We start from the raw sequence: 13,187 nt of genomic DNA on the forward strand, positions 1-13,187 counted from the left end.
CTACCTGAAAGACGGTTCCAAAGAGGATGGCTCTAGACTGTTCTAGTGGTAGCTGATGACAGAACAAGGAGTAATGGTCTCAAGTTGCAGTGGGGGAGGTTTAGGTTGGATATTAGGAAAAACTTTTTCACTAGGAGGGTGGTGAAACACTGGAATGCCTTACCTAGGGAGGTGGTGGAATCTCCTTCCTTAGATATTTTTAAGGTCAGGCTTGACAAAGCCCTGGCTGGGATCATTTAGTTGGGGATTAGTCCTGCTTTGAGCAGGGGGTTGGACTAGATGACCTCCTGAGGTCACTTCCAACCCTGATATTCTATGATTCTATGATCTGCCCAGCCCCCCATCAGTTCTGCCCTCTATCGCCCACATATGTATCTATGTGGTAAACAGATATTTAATAATGGACTCTGCAATCTAGCAGACAAAGGTATAACATGATCAAATGGCTGGAAGTTGAAGCTAGATACACTCAGACTGGAAATAAGGTGTACTTTTTTAATGATGAGAGTAATTAACCATTGGAACAAGAGTCGTGGTGGATTCTCTGTCACTGATCATTTTAAAATCAAGATTGGATGTTTTTTTCTAAAAGATATACACTCGATGGCCAGTTTTACACAGGAAGTCAGACTAGATAATCACAGTCGTACTTCCTGGCTTGGAATCTACGAATCTCCAGAGCCCATGTGGTGATTGGAACAGACTGCAAATATTGTATGGTAGAGAAATAGCATCATGAACTTTGTTTTTCCTCTTGGCAGAAAAGTTCAGTTATTTCATTGTAAATAATTATCAATCCAGTTTACACAAGAGTAACTTTGGTATTTTTTATATATTTGTAGCTTTTTTGTTGTTATTTAATTGTGCATGTTGACTGCTTTCATGGCAGTTGACATGGGCTAGCTGATGCCTGAACTTTTGTCTGAAAGATTATTAAAATTGTCAGTTGAAATCCTGTTGAGCAGGCTTATAGTAATGTATTTCCACCAGGTTTCCTTATTCTTTTGATCCCATGTGTCCCTTTGTCAGCACAGAAATTCATTTAGTGTGGTTCCCTTTTATCAGTCACCTTTATCAACATTGAACTACTCAGTTTTCAGTATAGCATGCTATACATCATCCAAATAAGTAATCACATTTTTTCTTTGCTACCTTCACATATGCTATGCAAGGCATTAAATAATTTTCCAATGGAAATATCACAAAAACATTGGGCGAGGATTGCCTCTTCCTATAGTTTGTATAGTGCCAAGCGCAACGGGGCCTCAATTTCAGCTGGGGCCTCTCGATGTTACTATAATACAAATATTATTAACTCATATAACGATAGTGTTCCAAATAACTTTACTAATATGTTTTCTGTTAACTGACTCTAGAGAAATTTCCTTTAGTTCCAGTTTGCCCTTGATCCTGCATGGCCTTGCATGATGTGCAACAGAGAGTGCACGGTTTGTTGCATTCCGGTGCAAGCATGAGTGGCAGCTAAATGTGGGTGCCTATGAGGTTAATTGCTAGGCAAAGTTCTCATCAATGGACAGCAGAGAAGCTCAAGTATCCTGCACCTGCCTCCTTTCTTGCAAAGGTGCAAGAAAAGAAAGGAGCGGAGAATGGATTTGTCTGAGGAGACACGGGCTTCAGCACGATCATCCACATACTAACGAGGTGCTTAGCTACATGTTTCCCTCTTAAGCCTTAATGAAGCTACTAGGCAAGAATAACTTGGCATCTACAGAACAGCACTCATGCTAATAAAAGATCAGGTTCCCCTGCATGCTTTATCCTGATCATTATATTTTACCTTACACTTACACATGCAATATTCTCACCTGTGCTGTGCATCAATATTATTCACATATCACCATAAATCTGCTCATTCACTGTACAAAAAATAAATATTCCCCCTACTCTTCTGTTGTGGCAGATTCAGGGAATAGGGCAGAGTGAAACCATGATGTCACCTTTCAGTGAAGTGGGATGAATTTGGTTCAGTGTCTTTTGTCCAGGCTTCTATTCATAAGGCATTTTTTTCTTCTTTCCACTATAAAGTGATGCATTATGGGTTTCCTTCTATTACTGAGACAGTCCTGACAAACAGCAGTTGCAAATCAAGACTTCATTTAGCAGTAGCATAAAAGGCTGGTGTTTTGTACAGTGACAACATGGTTCTATTTCATCACAGTCTCTTGCAATAGGCATTCTCAAACAATGCTAAATTTGAAATACTCTCCTATTATATAAAATAAAGACAAGGTTTTGAACACTTTCAAACAATACCATGGTACCTGATTAAATTATTTAAAAAAATAATAACGTCGATCAACCCATTTGTTGTACCTATAAATTAGGTAACGATTATTAAACCAATATGAAATTCTCTTCTCTTAGGGGAGCTGAAAGTGATACCAGCTGGACAGGATACATTGCCTTAACCATTAAGCACTTATGGCAGTGTAAGGTAAGAATTTCTTATATTTTAAATTATTATTTAAAATTAATTATTTTGACAGTGGTTGACATGCAGTAGTGAAGAATTCTGACAGAGTTATGATATTGTTTAAACATATAGGCTAACATCTTGAAAGTCACGGAAAGGAATTAAATGTTAATTAATTTCCTATTCAGATTTCAGCTATAAAGCAATTTAAACTCACACATTGATTTGGTCAGGGTCTGATGCACAAACATAGAGAGCCACATTTTCATAATGCTGGTCTTTTTTTCTTTTTCTTTTTTTTGCCGGAGCCAACTGCACCTGCAAAATTCTCATCCCACAGTTTTGAACTGTGTAAGTGCTCTGATTTTGCATCTGCAATTCATTTATTGCACAAATTTCAGAGGAGCAAATTTCACATGCAAAAATTGGCCTTTTAAAAATACGCCCCACGCTATCAAGACTTCACAATCATTGTTCAAGGCACTAGGATCCCAGTTTTGAATGCTCCAGATTTCATTGTCTTCAGGTGAGCCAAAAGAATACAGGTTGGCATATCTAAGCAGTTTCCACCACCTTTATCAGGAATCTAATGCCAAGATTTTTACTTGCTGCTGTAAGTAAGCAAATCATTTGGCACCAAAGTTTTTAAAATGACCATTTATGCCCAGATCCTGATCCACTGCTTGATTTCAATGGCTATATTTGCTTAAGTAAATACAGCAAGATTTAGCATTTAAGGATAATTGGAATTATCTTTGAGAACTGCTTACAATTTAAGATGATTTTCTTGTGAGAAAGGTTTAGAATTTTAGGGCTAAATCATGAGTGTGAATCTGGAGTAAGTCCATGTTGTTAGTGCAATGGCGTTACACCAGTTTAGCACTGATGAAACTGAGATCAGAGTCTGTCCTTTAGGGCTAGACTCTAACTTCACTCTTTCATGGGGTGGTTTAGGCCTCACTATACACCCAGCTAGCTGCTCTTGCTTTAAAGTCCACAGCTGGACTTTCAATCTGAGCAAGGCCAGGCAGGGAAGAAAGAAAGGCAGAATTCTCACTCCTCCGCATGGCCAAGGAAGAGCTGTGGCAATCTAGCCCTTAGCATTTAAGCTATAGATCAGAGCTGCATAAGCTAACTGAGCTTGGCACTATTGGAAGGAGCTTGCTGAACTGTGAAAGACACTGAAATGGTTATGATTATAGGAGTATTGAAATATTACAGGCAGACCGAGAGAGGCCTTTATTCAGTAGTACAAAGGTGGGGAGGATTAGCATGTACAAAGCCTCTTCCACTAAAGACTTGCATAGCCGATTCAGTGGCATCTTACACTTGGAGTCCCTGTGTTTGAGGGTGTGCAGAGCCTGCTCCTTTGGTGTGCCCTGGATGTGGAGAGGAGGCCTAGCCACGTACTCTCCCTCCACATTGGGCTGGCTGCAACTCGGGGGACAGGCTGTAGCCTTAAAGGTGAGTGTTAAAGGATGCTATAGCCTGCTCAGTGTGGGGTGTTCAAAAGAGAATGTGCATCAGGTACAGCGGCTCCTTGAGTTCCCCACGGGGCACTGCAGCTCTGCATCCCAGCCCCAAGCCCCTTGGCTTAAGTGCTGCCCTATTATTACCCTGTGAATTGAGATGAGTGAATCTCAGTTGTGGTTTGAGATCTGTTCAGAGAGGAATCCATACTACTTGAATCTGCAAAACACACTGGAATTTCGAATACTTGTTTGATCTCCGGTCGCATTTGGTCCTCTAATAACAGCTGGAAAGCAGCAGAGAGGGAAAGTGCTAACATTACCTGTGTGTGTGTCAAAACCCTAAGGAAAATTTAGATGTAGTTTGGCTCTAGAAGTACAGGACAGTTCATAGGGGTTCCTGATTTTCTGAGTACCTGTTCTCATATCCTTAATTGTAACCATTTAAAATACCCAGAAAAGGCTTGATGTTGGGTTAATTTCAAAAGAGAAGAAAGGATCTTAACAAGTGGAGCATATGCAAGTTAGCAACAAACTTTAGAATGAGGAGACTGTCATTTCCATTACTGTGAAACTATGGCTGACCCCAAAGTTTAAAGACAAATATTTTTAGATACTCCTTAATGTTGTAGTCCGGTTTTCATAACTATATTTTACCACTATAGATGAAGGCTAAGTATCTACCTTGTCTTTCTGGTAAATAATAATCTCCTGATTTTTTCCAATCTAAATTGCCCCACAGGGCACTAATAAAACAAGTCATGGCTCACAAAGTAAATTTCCTGTGCACTAATTGAAAATGGTTTCAAATTTATTAGAGTTTCCGTCATCACCCTGAGATCTGATGTGAGCCTGTGCAGTAGTCACCATGACCCTTAAATATATACCTGGGCGATAAAAGAAAGATTAAAGAGCAGTTGTCGTACCATAGCATTAAAAATAATAAAACAATAATGATGAGTGTTAAGTTAACTGAATTCTGCTTAAATGCCACGTGTTAAGCTGAAGCAGCAATCCTCTGGAAAGATTTGATATCGTACTGCCAAGTCCTTTCCTAGATGTACCTAGACACTTACTGTAATAAATAGGCTCTTAAACTTTGCTTTAAACGCTCATGGTAGGCTCCTTTGCTCTAAGAAGTCTGGGAAGGCGTGGAAGTTGGGAGAGCTACCTCTTTCTTGTGTCCCTGTTTGCCTTGGTAAGCCACAAGAGATGAGGTTCTGTGGGGATCCCTGGGGTGATGCCATATTCTCATGGCATTCTAGTTCCCCCTCCAAAGCCCCAACACGAAGCAGCATAAGTGACTGTGCAAACTGAGTCCTGAAATAACTCATGCAGGTTCCCCTTCTGTGCTGTGGAACCCCTTCTTCCAAAATGTCATTCCACAGGTGGAGAGCACTTGAGGGAAGTACTACCACCAGGCCTCGTGAACTAGCTGTGCCATCAAGGATCCACAGCTTACCAGGTGCACATGTGCATTGACTGGTAGTACAGAAGCACAGGGCCTGGATGCAGATGTTTTTTGCCTCTAGTAGATCCCAAAGAAAGAAAGAGCCCTCCTTAAAGCTTGGAATTTCCATTTTATTCAGACCCAAACCTTGTGACTTGGCCCATCTCTGCTACTGAGATATATTCTTAGCCAGTCTATCCAGTGGGACTATATATTAATATCTGCTAACTATTTTATCCAGCCACAATTTCACTATAGAAGACCCATGCTCATGGCAAAAATGGCAGAAGGCCAGATGATCAGCACTTGTACTGCTATAGAGTCATTCTCAGATGTGCAAAAGACCAGCTGTAATTATCGTATTGTACTTGTGGGAATTGAGTCTCCTACATACTGTAACCCCCACAGGCTGGCAAGCCTATTAAAATGCCAGTCACACCAGCAGCATAGCAGATACTTTCTCATTGATACGTATTCTGAGGTATTCCAATATTTGTGTGTGTACCTTTATAATATATATATATAATATATATTATATATATATAATATTTGTTTGTGTACCCACAAATAACCTTTCCCCATCCTCCAGCTACTCCGATGATTAACAGAATTCTGAGAACTTTATTTTTAACTCATAACTGCTGCACTTCAGTGATGACCACGTTGTTTCTTTTAAACTCTCTTAATATTATTATTTTTCAATCTAGCATTCTAACTCTGCAGTTGGTATGCTGCCCTGTAAAGCTGCATGTGGTGCTTACAGCCCTGAAACATTATGTAAAATCAACAATACATATGCTTTGTAGAAAAAACTGAGCCTATCTGGGATGGTGCCAGTCCAAAATCATTGAATGATTAATTGTGATATGGTTACAGAGGCTATGTCTACACTTAAAATGCTATGGTAGTGCACTTACTGTAATAAATAGGCTATCAAAATTTGCTTAACATGCTATCATTGGGTTAGTCTACCTCCATGAATGGTGGTAGCTAGGTCAATGGAAGAATCCTTCTGATGACCTACCGGTGTCTACACCACAGGTTAGGTTGGCTTAATTACATTGCTCCGGGGTGTGGATTTTTCCTACCCTTGAGCGACATAGCTAGGTCCACCGAACTTTTCCATGTAAACCAGCCCACAGCCATAACTGGCAAGGTGAATTTTGGTGAGAATGGAATCATTGCCATAATTTTTCAGCACTTTGTAACTACCGCTATGCATTCTGAAAACCTTCAGACAATATGGGGTTAGCCTTGGTCTACACTGAAAAGTTACGTCAACCCAGCTATCTCCCTCAAAAGTTTGAAAAATCCACATCCCTGAGAGATGTAGTTAAGCCAACCCATCCCTGCTGTAGACAGTGCTGTCAGTGGAAGAATTTGTCTGTCAACTTAACTACCACCTCTCGGGGAGGTGGTAGGCGATGGGAGAACCATTCCTGTTGCTGTAGTGATTGTCTCCACTGAAATGCTGCAGCTGTGCTGCTGTAGCATTTTAAGTGCAGACATAGCCTTAGTGTGGACGTCCTTACTAAAGAAAATGTCTAATTGACTCCAGTGGTAATGTCTTTCAATAGGAATGAGTAAAGGGACTAATTTTCATTTACACTAAGGCAACTTTACACTGCTCTGGTTAATGTAAATTACATCCACTTTCAGGGCCCACGATCCAGATAAATGTAGGGTGGCCATAGTGCAACTGAAAATCAGGCTTGTTGAATTGTACCCTCTGATAATAGTGATGCTTCAGTTGCTCAGGGGAGGAGTCATTCCATTCTTAGCTGCTGCTTTTTAATTGTTCATTGCAACCTCAGCATGTTTCCTTTTGGGGCTAAGATTTCTCAGACTCTGTCTTAGTGGCAAGAAGATGTTTTGGAGGGCTCTGAGTTTGGTCAAAGAGGAAAGGGCCATTTCAGGTCATTTCCATCTACACATGTAGCTTCTTAGAGGCAGGAGAGCAGTATTTTTAAATTTACCAAATGCCGCAATGAGGTCCATCTTGATTAGCATGGTTGCATTTTCTTTGTCGGTGGGTAGGAAGAGTTTATCCACCATAGCAACAATTGTTCTCTCAGTGCCATATCGTAGCCTGGAGCCTGACTGAGAAGGAACCAAATGCTGGCAACTGAAAAGTTTTCTTCCATTGAAATGTCAGTGACCCACTTTTCTGAGTCCTGTTGCAAATTTACAATCTCTACTGCCCCCACTTCAGCCCCTCTCCTGGCTACTTTCAGAGGAGAATTACTTCATCTGGTTACATGATTGACAACTTTTAAGAAATCAGTTCCTGGACTTAGAAGAACAATTAAGGCTCAAGGTCTGCAAGCTGCCTAAATCCATAAAAAATGACAAAAAGGAGTAATTACATGGGATACCCATATATATGTTTTTAATGTACAATTGTCAATTTCTTCCCTCTCGCCACCACTTTTATATGCACCATTTTGCCATTTGTTTTTTTCTGTGTTTTTCACGACCCTTCCTTTTCTGTGCCTTCATTTTTAATATAACAACACTAATAGCACTGTGGAAATGCTGCTGATCCACAGCCATAAAGAAAGGGATGTTGGTCAGTAGTTAAATGTTCCCCCACTTCCTAGAGGTATCAGTTCCCTTTTTACACATGTTTCTGACCTCTCTCACTCCTCTCTTTCACCTTTTCTGCTTTTCCCAACTGTTCTTCAGTGCTCTAGGCTCCTCTCTGTCTGTTTAGTTAATAGGTGGCTGGGGCAGAATTTTGTTTCTGGAGATGTTTTCCCCTTAACTCAGAGATATGGAAGGGGAGGGGATTGGTAATGGGATATACAGCCTTTAACCTCGAGATCATCATCTCAAATACAGCCCAGGTCAGTCATGTCTGAAAGCAATTATATTCTCTATATGGTGATCTATATGAAATGCATTGGTGGGCTCATCCCACATCCACCCACATCAGTTAGAAATCTTTTTGGTGGTCCTAATGGGGAGTCTAAACTTTGAATGTACATGGGCACTGCACTATTTCACTTCTAAAGAGTGTTTCTTCGGATTGGAGTTGAAGCACTCATTGGAGTGGGATGTGAAGATTCCAGTGACACTGACCACATTTTGGATAAACAAATGAATTTGGTCTCCAGGGCTCTTAATCTGGCACCTTTCATAATGACTAAATTCAATTAGCTTTTTAAAATACTAAGTGGCTCATTGAAGGAGGACCCCTGCTTAGGTAGATAAAGAATGGAGGTTATCCCCCAAACATCATAGAATAATAGTCTAATGCCACTTCAAAGACTTGTAGTGCTTCAAAGCAATACTTAAGAAAATTAAAAATTGTTCTGAGGTCATCAAGTGCATTTCAGTTCCTCCAACCCTTGCCATTTGTTTCAGTGGGGGTCCAAATGTTATGGAATCTGAGTTGGATACTGAAACTGGTTAAGGAACTCTTAAGAAAACAAACTACACCTTATCGTATTTCCTTAACATTCTCATGAAACATTTTACCCCAAGACACCCCCCACAAGCCCCACATATTCACAATGCAAGTCTCAGAGCAGTATTAACATATAAACAATGATACAACAGAGACTGGGAAATCAATCTGGATAAAATAAGAAAGGACTCAGGCTTGTGTGCAAATCTCCAACTGAACCTTTACAATGAGGTTCCGAAGAAGTTCACTTAAGTGTATTTCCCTATTATGTTTAATTCTTATCTCTGTACTTCCCGGTTATGAGTTGGGACCTGGGACAGAAGTGCTAAAAGCCTGTGAGGAAAGGCTGTTTCTGGGGCATTTTTAGCCCAACCAGAAGCAAGGACATCTCAATCAATCTGTTTGAAGTTTATTGATAATTCCAATTCACTTCAAGAGAGAATCTCAGAGATGTACCTGGACTATATTCCCTGGCCTGTACACAGAGCAGTGTGTTGTACCTGTCAAAACTTTAGGGAGGTGCTAGAATAGACACTTAAAACCACAATCCACAAAGTTCCCTTGTTTTTTAAAAGTGACCAGTAGTGGCTGCAAAGATGCAGTTGGAAACAAGAGACTGGTATTCAATGAAAGACAGTGATTAGAAAAGGAGACTTATAAGTAGGAAAATAAAAAATGAGCCATCACTTGCTCAGTTGCATAGCTTTCCCTTGATCATATGCTCATTTCCTCCTCTTTTGGACCAGTGCAAGATCTGGTCAGTAGTTCCTTAGATCTTTTCAGTTAACATACATATTCCAAGATGAGTCTGGGCAGCTCTGAGTGACTTTTTTCACTGCTCCACTTTACTGAGTGGCTTCTTTCCTTTCCTTTTCTTCATTTCATTTTATTTTCTCATCTTACTACCATTTCTCAGGTTGTCCTACATTATAAAGCAATGAACAACTGGGATGCGTTTCTTTGGTGCTGTGAAAATGATTTATATGGAACTTGACTCTGCATTTCCATACTAATGTAAATATAGATTATGTATAAACATTTCATCATGCTCATGAACAAAAAAAGGGCCAAGACTCAAAAGCTGGATGCCGAATTTAGGAGGGATTCAAATGTAGGAGACTGGTTTGACTTAAGCAAAGACCCGTGCTATGATTTTATCTGGGTCTGAGCTTCCTCGAAGTTAGGGTGTATTTGGATGTCTGGGGTTTTGAGTCTGTCCCCTTATTAATATGTATAATGTAGTGATGTATGTTTAGAATGAAACATTCACTATATAATCTTCATGATCTCTGGGTAAAATGTTCATAGCCAATTCACAACATGGAGTTCCACATATATAATAAATGTCATCCGAAAATGGCTAATCAGGTGGCAAGTTGTGATTGCTGCTACTGATTAGCTATAAGAATTGTGCACACAGCTAGTTTCACCAATCAGTTGTCTGAGCTACCTGTTATGTCTTGTCTCTTTGATTGCAAGCTCTTTGGGGGAAGGACTGGTATTTACTTTGTGCTTGTATAATGGCCAGCACAAAGGGTCTCCAACCTGGTAGTGGTCTCTTAAAAAAAGAACTAGATAAGTTCATAGAGGATAGTTCAATCAATGGCTATTAGCCAGGATGGGCAGGGATGGCGTCCCTAGCTTCTGTTTGCCAGAAGCTGGGAATGGGCGACAGGGGATGGATCATTTGACAATTACCTGTTCTGTTCATTCCCTCTGGGACACCTGGTATTGGCCACTGTTGGAAGACAGGAGACTTTGCTAGATGGACCTTTGGTCTGACCCCGTGTGGCCATTCTTATGTTCTCTGCATGCTACTGCAATATAAATGTTTAATAATAATAAACAATGCATATGTATTTTGTTCTTTTTAACTGAGCTTCCAGCAAGACATAGGGTAGATTTCACATGATCCTTCCTACCTTTCATAGATACAGACAGTTAAGCAGGATTAGCTTTTTTATCAACCTTATCTTCCCAATTGGAGTGGAATGGAAGGTTATTAAGGACATCATGAGGGATTTAAAAAAAAAATAAGAAAGCTAGAGGAATGCAAAAGAAAATAAAGATTGATTTCTCTTCCCTTATTGAGTGCTAGCAGTTAGGTAAACTGATTTGCAGTGAGGTCATCAGTCACAATTGGATGATAATTCGAAAATGGATTAGATTAGAAGTAGCAATTTCTGCTCTCTGGGTTTCAGCAGAAAATGGTTCAATTCTGTAACAGACCTCATAAACTAGTGGAGATCAATGCCCACCTAATATGCCATTACACAGTGGGCACACTTCAGTGACTACAAGCACAGCTGCGACTTGCGTTTTTACCATCTATATTTCCTCTGCTCTTTATTTGCTTTCCACAGGTGCTTTCGCTTGATTATTTTTCCCTAGGGAATAAACAGTTTAAGAGAATTCTTTTCACTATTTCCATAAGCAGCAGTAAGAGAGAGGTGTTAGAAACATACTCTAGGGTGGGGAAAGAATCAGAACATCTCTCTGCTTGTATCAGAGTAACAGCCGTGTTAGTCTGTATTCGCAAAAAGAAAAGGAGTACTTGTGGCACCTTAGAGACTAACCAATTTATTTGAGCATAAGCATCCGATGAAGTGAGCTGTAGCTCACGAAAGTTTATGCTCAAATAAATTGGTTAGTCTCTAAGGTGCCACAAGTCCTCCTTTTCTCTCTGCTTGTAGTAGTATTCAGTAATGTTAGTGGCCTACTAAATCCGGGCAAGAAACAGTTTTCCCATGTTGAGAACTTTTGAGATTTCAAAAGATTTTTCTGTTCTGAAGTGAGATAAAACATTAAAATATCAAACAAATTTGTTTAAAAATGGATTCATCACAATGTTTTACTTTGATATTTTTAAATGTTTCATTTCAACTCTGATCTTTTATTTTTTGACATTTTAACTATAAATTAATTTACATTTCTTAATGAAAAGTTGTTTTGAAACTTAAAAAAGGAACTTTTATTCTTGAAAATGTCAAAATGGACATTTTGAAAATTGCAAAACTTTTTTTTCATTTTTTCTTTTTCAAAATGGGAAATTCATCTAAACTTACCCTTTCATATAAACAGTGCTGGTTTCATGGAAATGGCAGAAAAATGACCAATTCTATAGCCTATTCCAGTGTAAATCTGGAGAAAATATAGGTAAATAGTGGGGGAAATTATTCACAAAAGGCTAGATTGCACAATTCCTATTCACACCGATGAGCACGTAAATAAATAGTGCCTGTGAAGTCTATGTGCAAAAATTAGAGCTGAATGAATAGTGTTAGTAATAGTATAACAAAAAAAAAAAAAACCCCATCCATACTAAGCCTTTTTATTTGTTTCCCAAATTGTATCAAATTTCTACTAATGTATTATTAAGTATTGTCTGAATAGTTTGGACAAATAATTTTCAAACTATGTGTTGTCCACTGCTGCTATTGATAGTCTGAGACTGGTGTATTTCCTAGCCCTTATCTATATAGATGACTGATATTTTTCAACATTATGGCAATATTACACTTCCATACAAAGTGATGAAACTTCTGGGACTCAGTACTAGTTTCCTGAACACTCATGGTTGCATGAATGTTTGCAAATAATGAAAAAGACAACCTTAGACATTGACAGTGAATCACATGCAGGTCATTTATCCATAAATATATGCACTGAGTAGTGCTAAAATATATAAATAGGTTAGTGACTAATCTATTTATATATTTTAGCATTATTCAAACAGGAAATATCATGTAGGAAATACCATGAGGTAGAATGTTCAAGAGCACCTAAGACTCATTTTCATAAGTGACTGAAGCACTTAAGTGCTCAGTGGTTTGAGCATTGGCCTGCTAAACCCAGGGTTGTGAGTTCAATCCTTGAGGGGGCCATTTAGGGATCTGGGGCAAAAATTGGGGATTGGTCCTGTTTTGAGCAGGGGGTTGGACTAGATGACCTTCTGAGGTCCCTTCCAGCCCTGATATTCTGTGACTCTGTGAAGTGGCATATGCTCCTAAACCCCTAAAGGTATTTAGGTGCCTCAGGATGTAGGTAGGTGTCTAGTGGAATTTTTAAAAGCTCCAAGGTGTTTAGGCCCTTTTGAAAATCCTACTAGATGCCTATTTACATTTTTAGGCGACCTAAATACCTTTAAAAATCTGGCCCTAAGTGACAAAGTCACTTCTGAAAATGAAATGTAGGCTCCCAAGTAACTTAGGCACTTAGCTATAATCTATCTGGGTGCAAAGAGTGATCAGAAAGATCTAATATCTCTTTGGTGCAGAGCTTGTGTCTTCTTTGTGTTTACTCAGGGGCCAGCCCATTTTCGTAAGTGCATTATTTGCCATAATGTTAAAATTTTCAGTCATCTGCCTAGCTACCACAGTATAAATCATGAATAAAAAAAATAAATAATGTAGTCACTAAATAAAC

At 39.3% G+C, this 13,187-nt stretch overlaps 1 protein-coding gene across 1 annotated transcript in view; it reads left to right on the forward strand.

Moving 5' to 3' along the window:
- SEMA3A (semaphorin 3A) overlaps positions 1-13,187 on the forward strand; it is a 591,215-nt gene that overhangs the window by 304,667 nt on the left and 273,361 nt on the right. The window contains exon 2 of the mRNA XM_043552476.1: positions 2,386-2,455. The gene's annotated coding sequence lies outside the window, so the exon portion shown is untranslated. The remainder of the gene's footprint in view (positions 1-2,385; positions 2,456-13,187) is intronic.

Source organism: Chelonia mydas, chromosome 1 (assembly GCF_015237465.2).
Source record: "Chelonia mydas isolate rCheMyd1 chromosome 1, rCheMyd1.pri.v2, whole genome shotgun sequence".
In the NCBI taxonomy this organism is placed as follows: Eukaryota; Metazoa; Chordata; order Testudines; family Cheloniidae; genus Chelonia; species Chelonia mydas.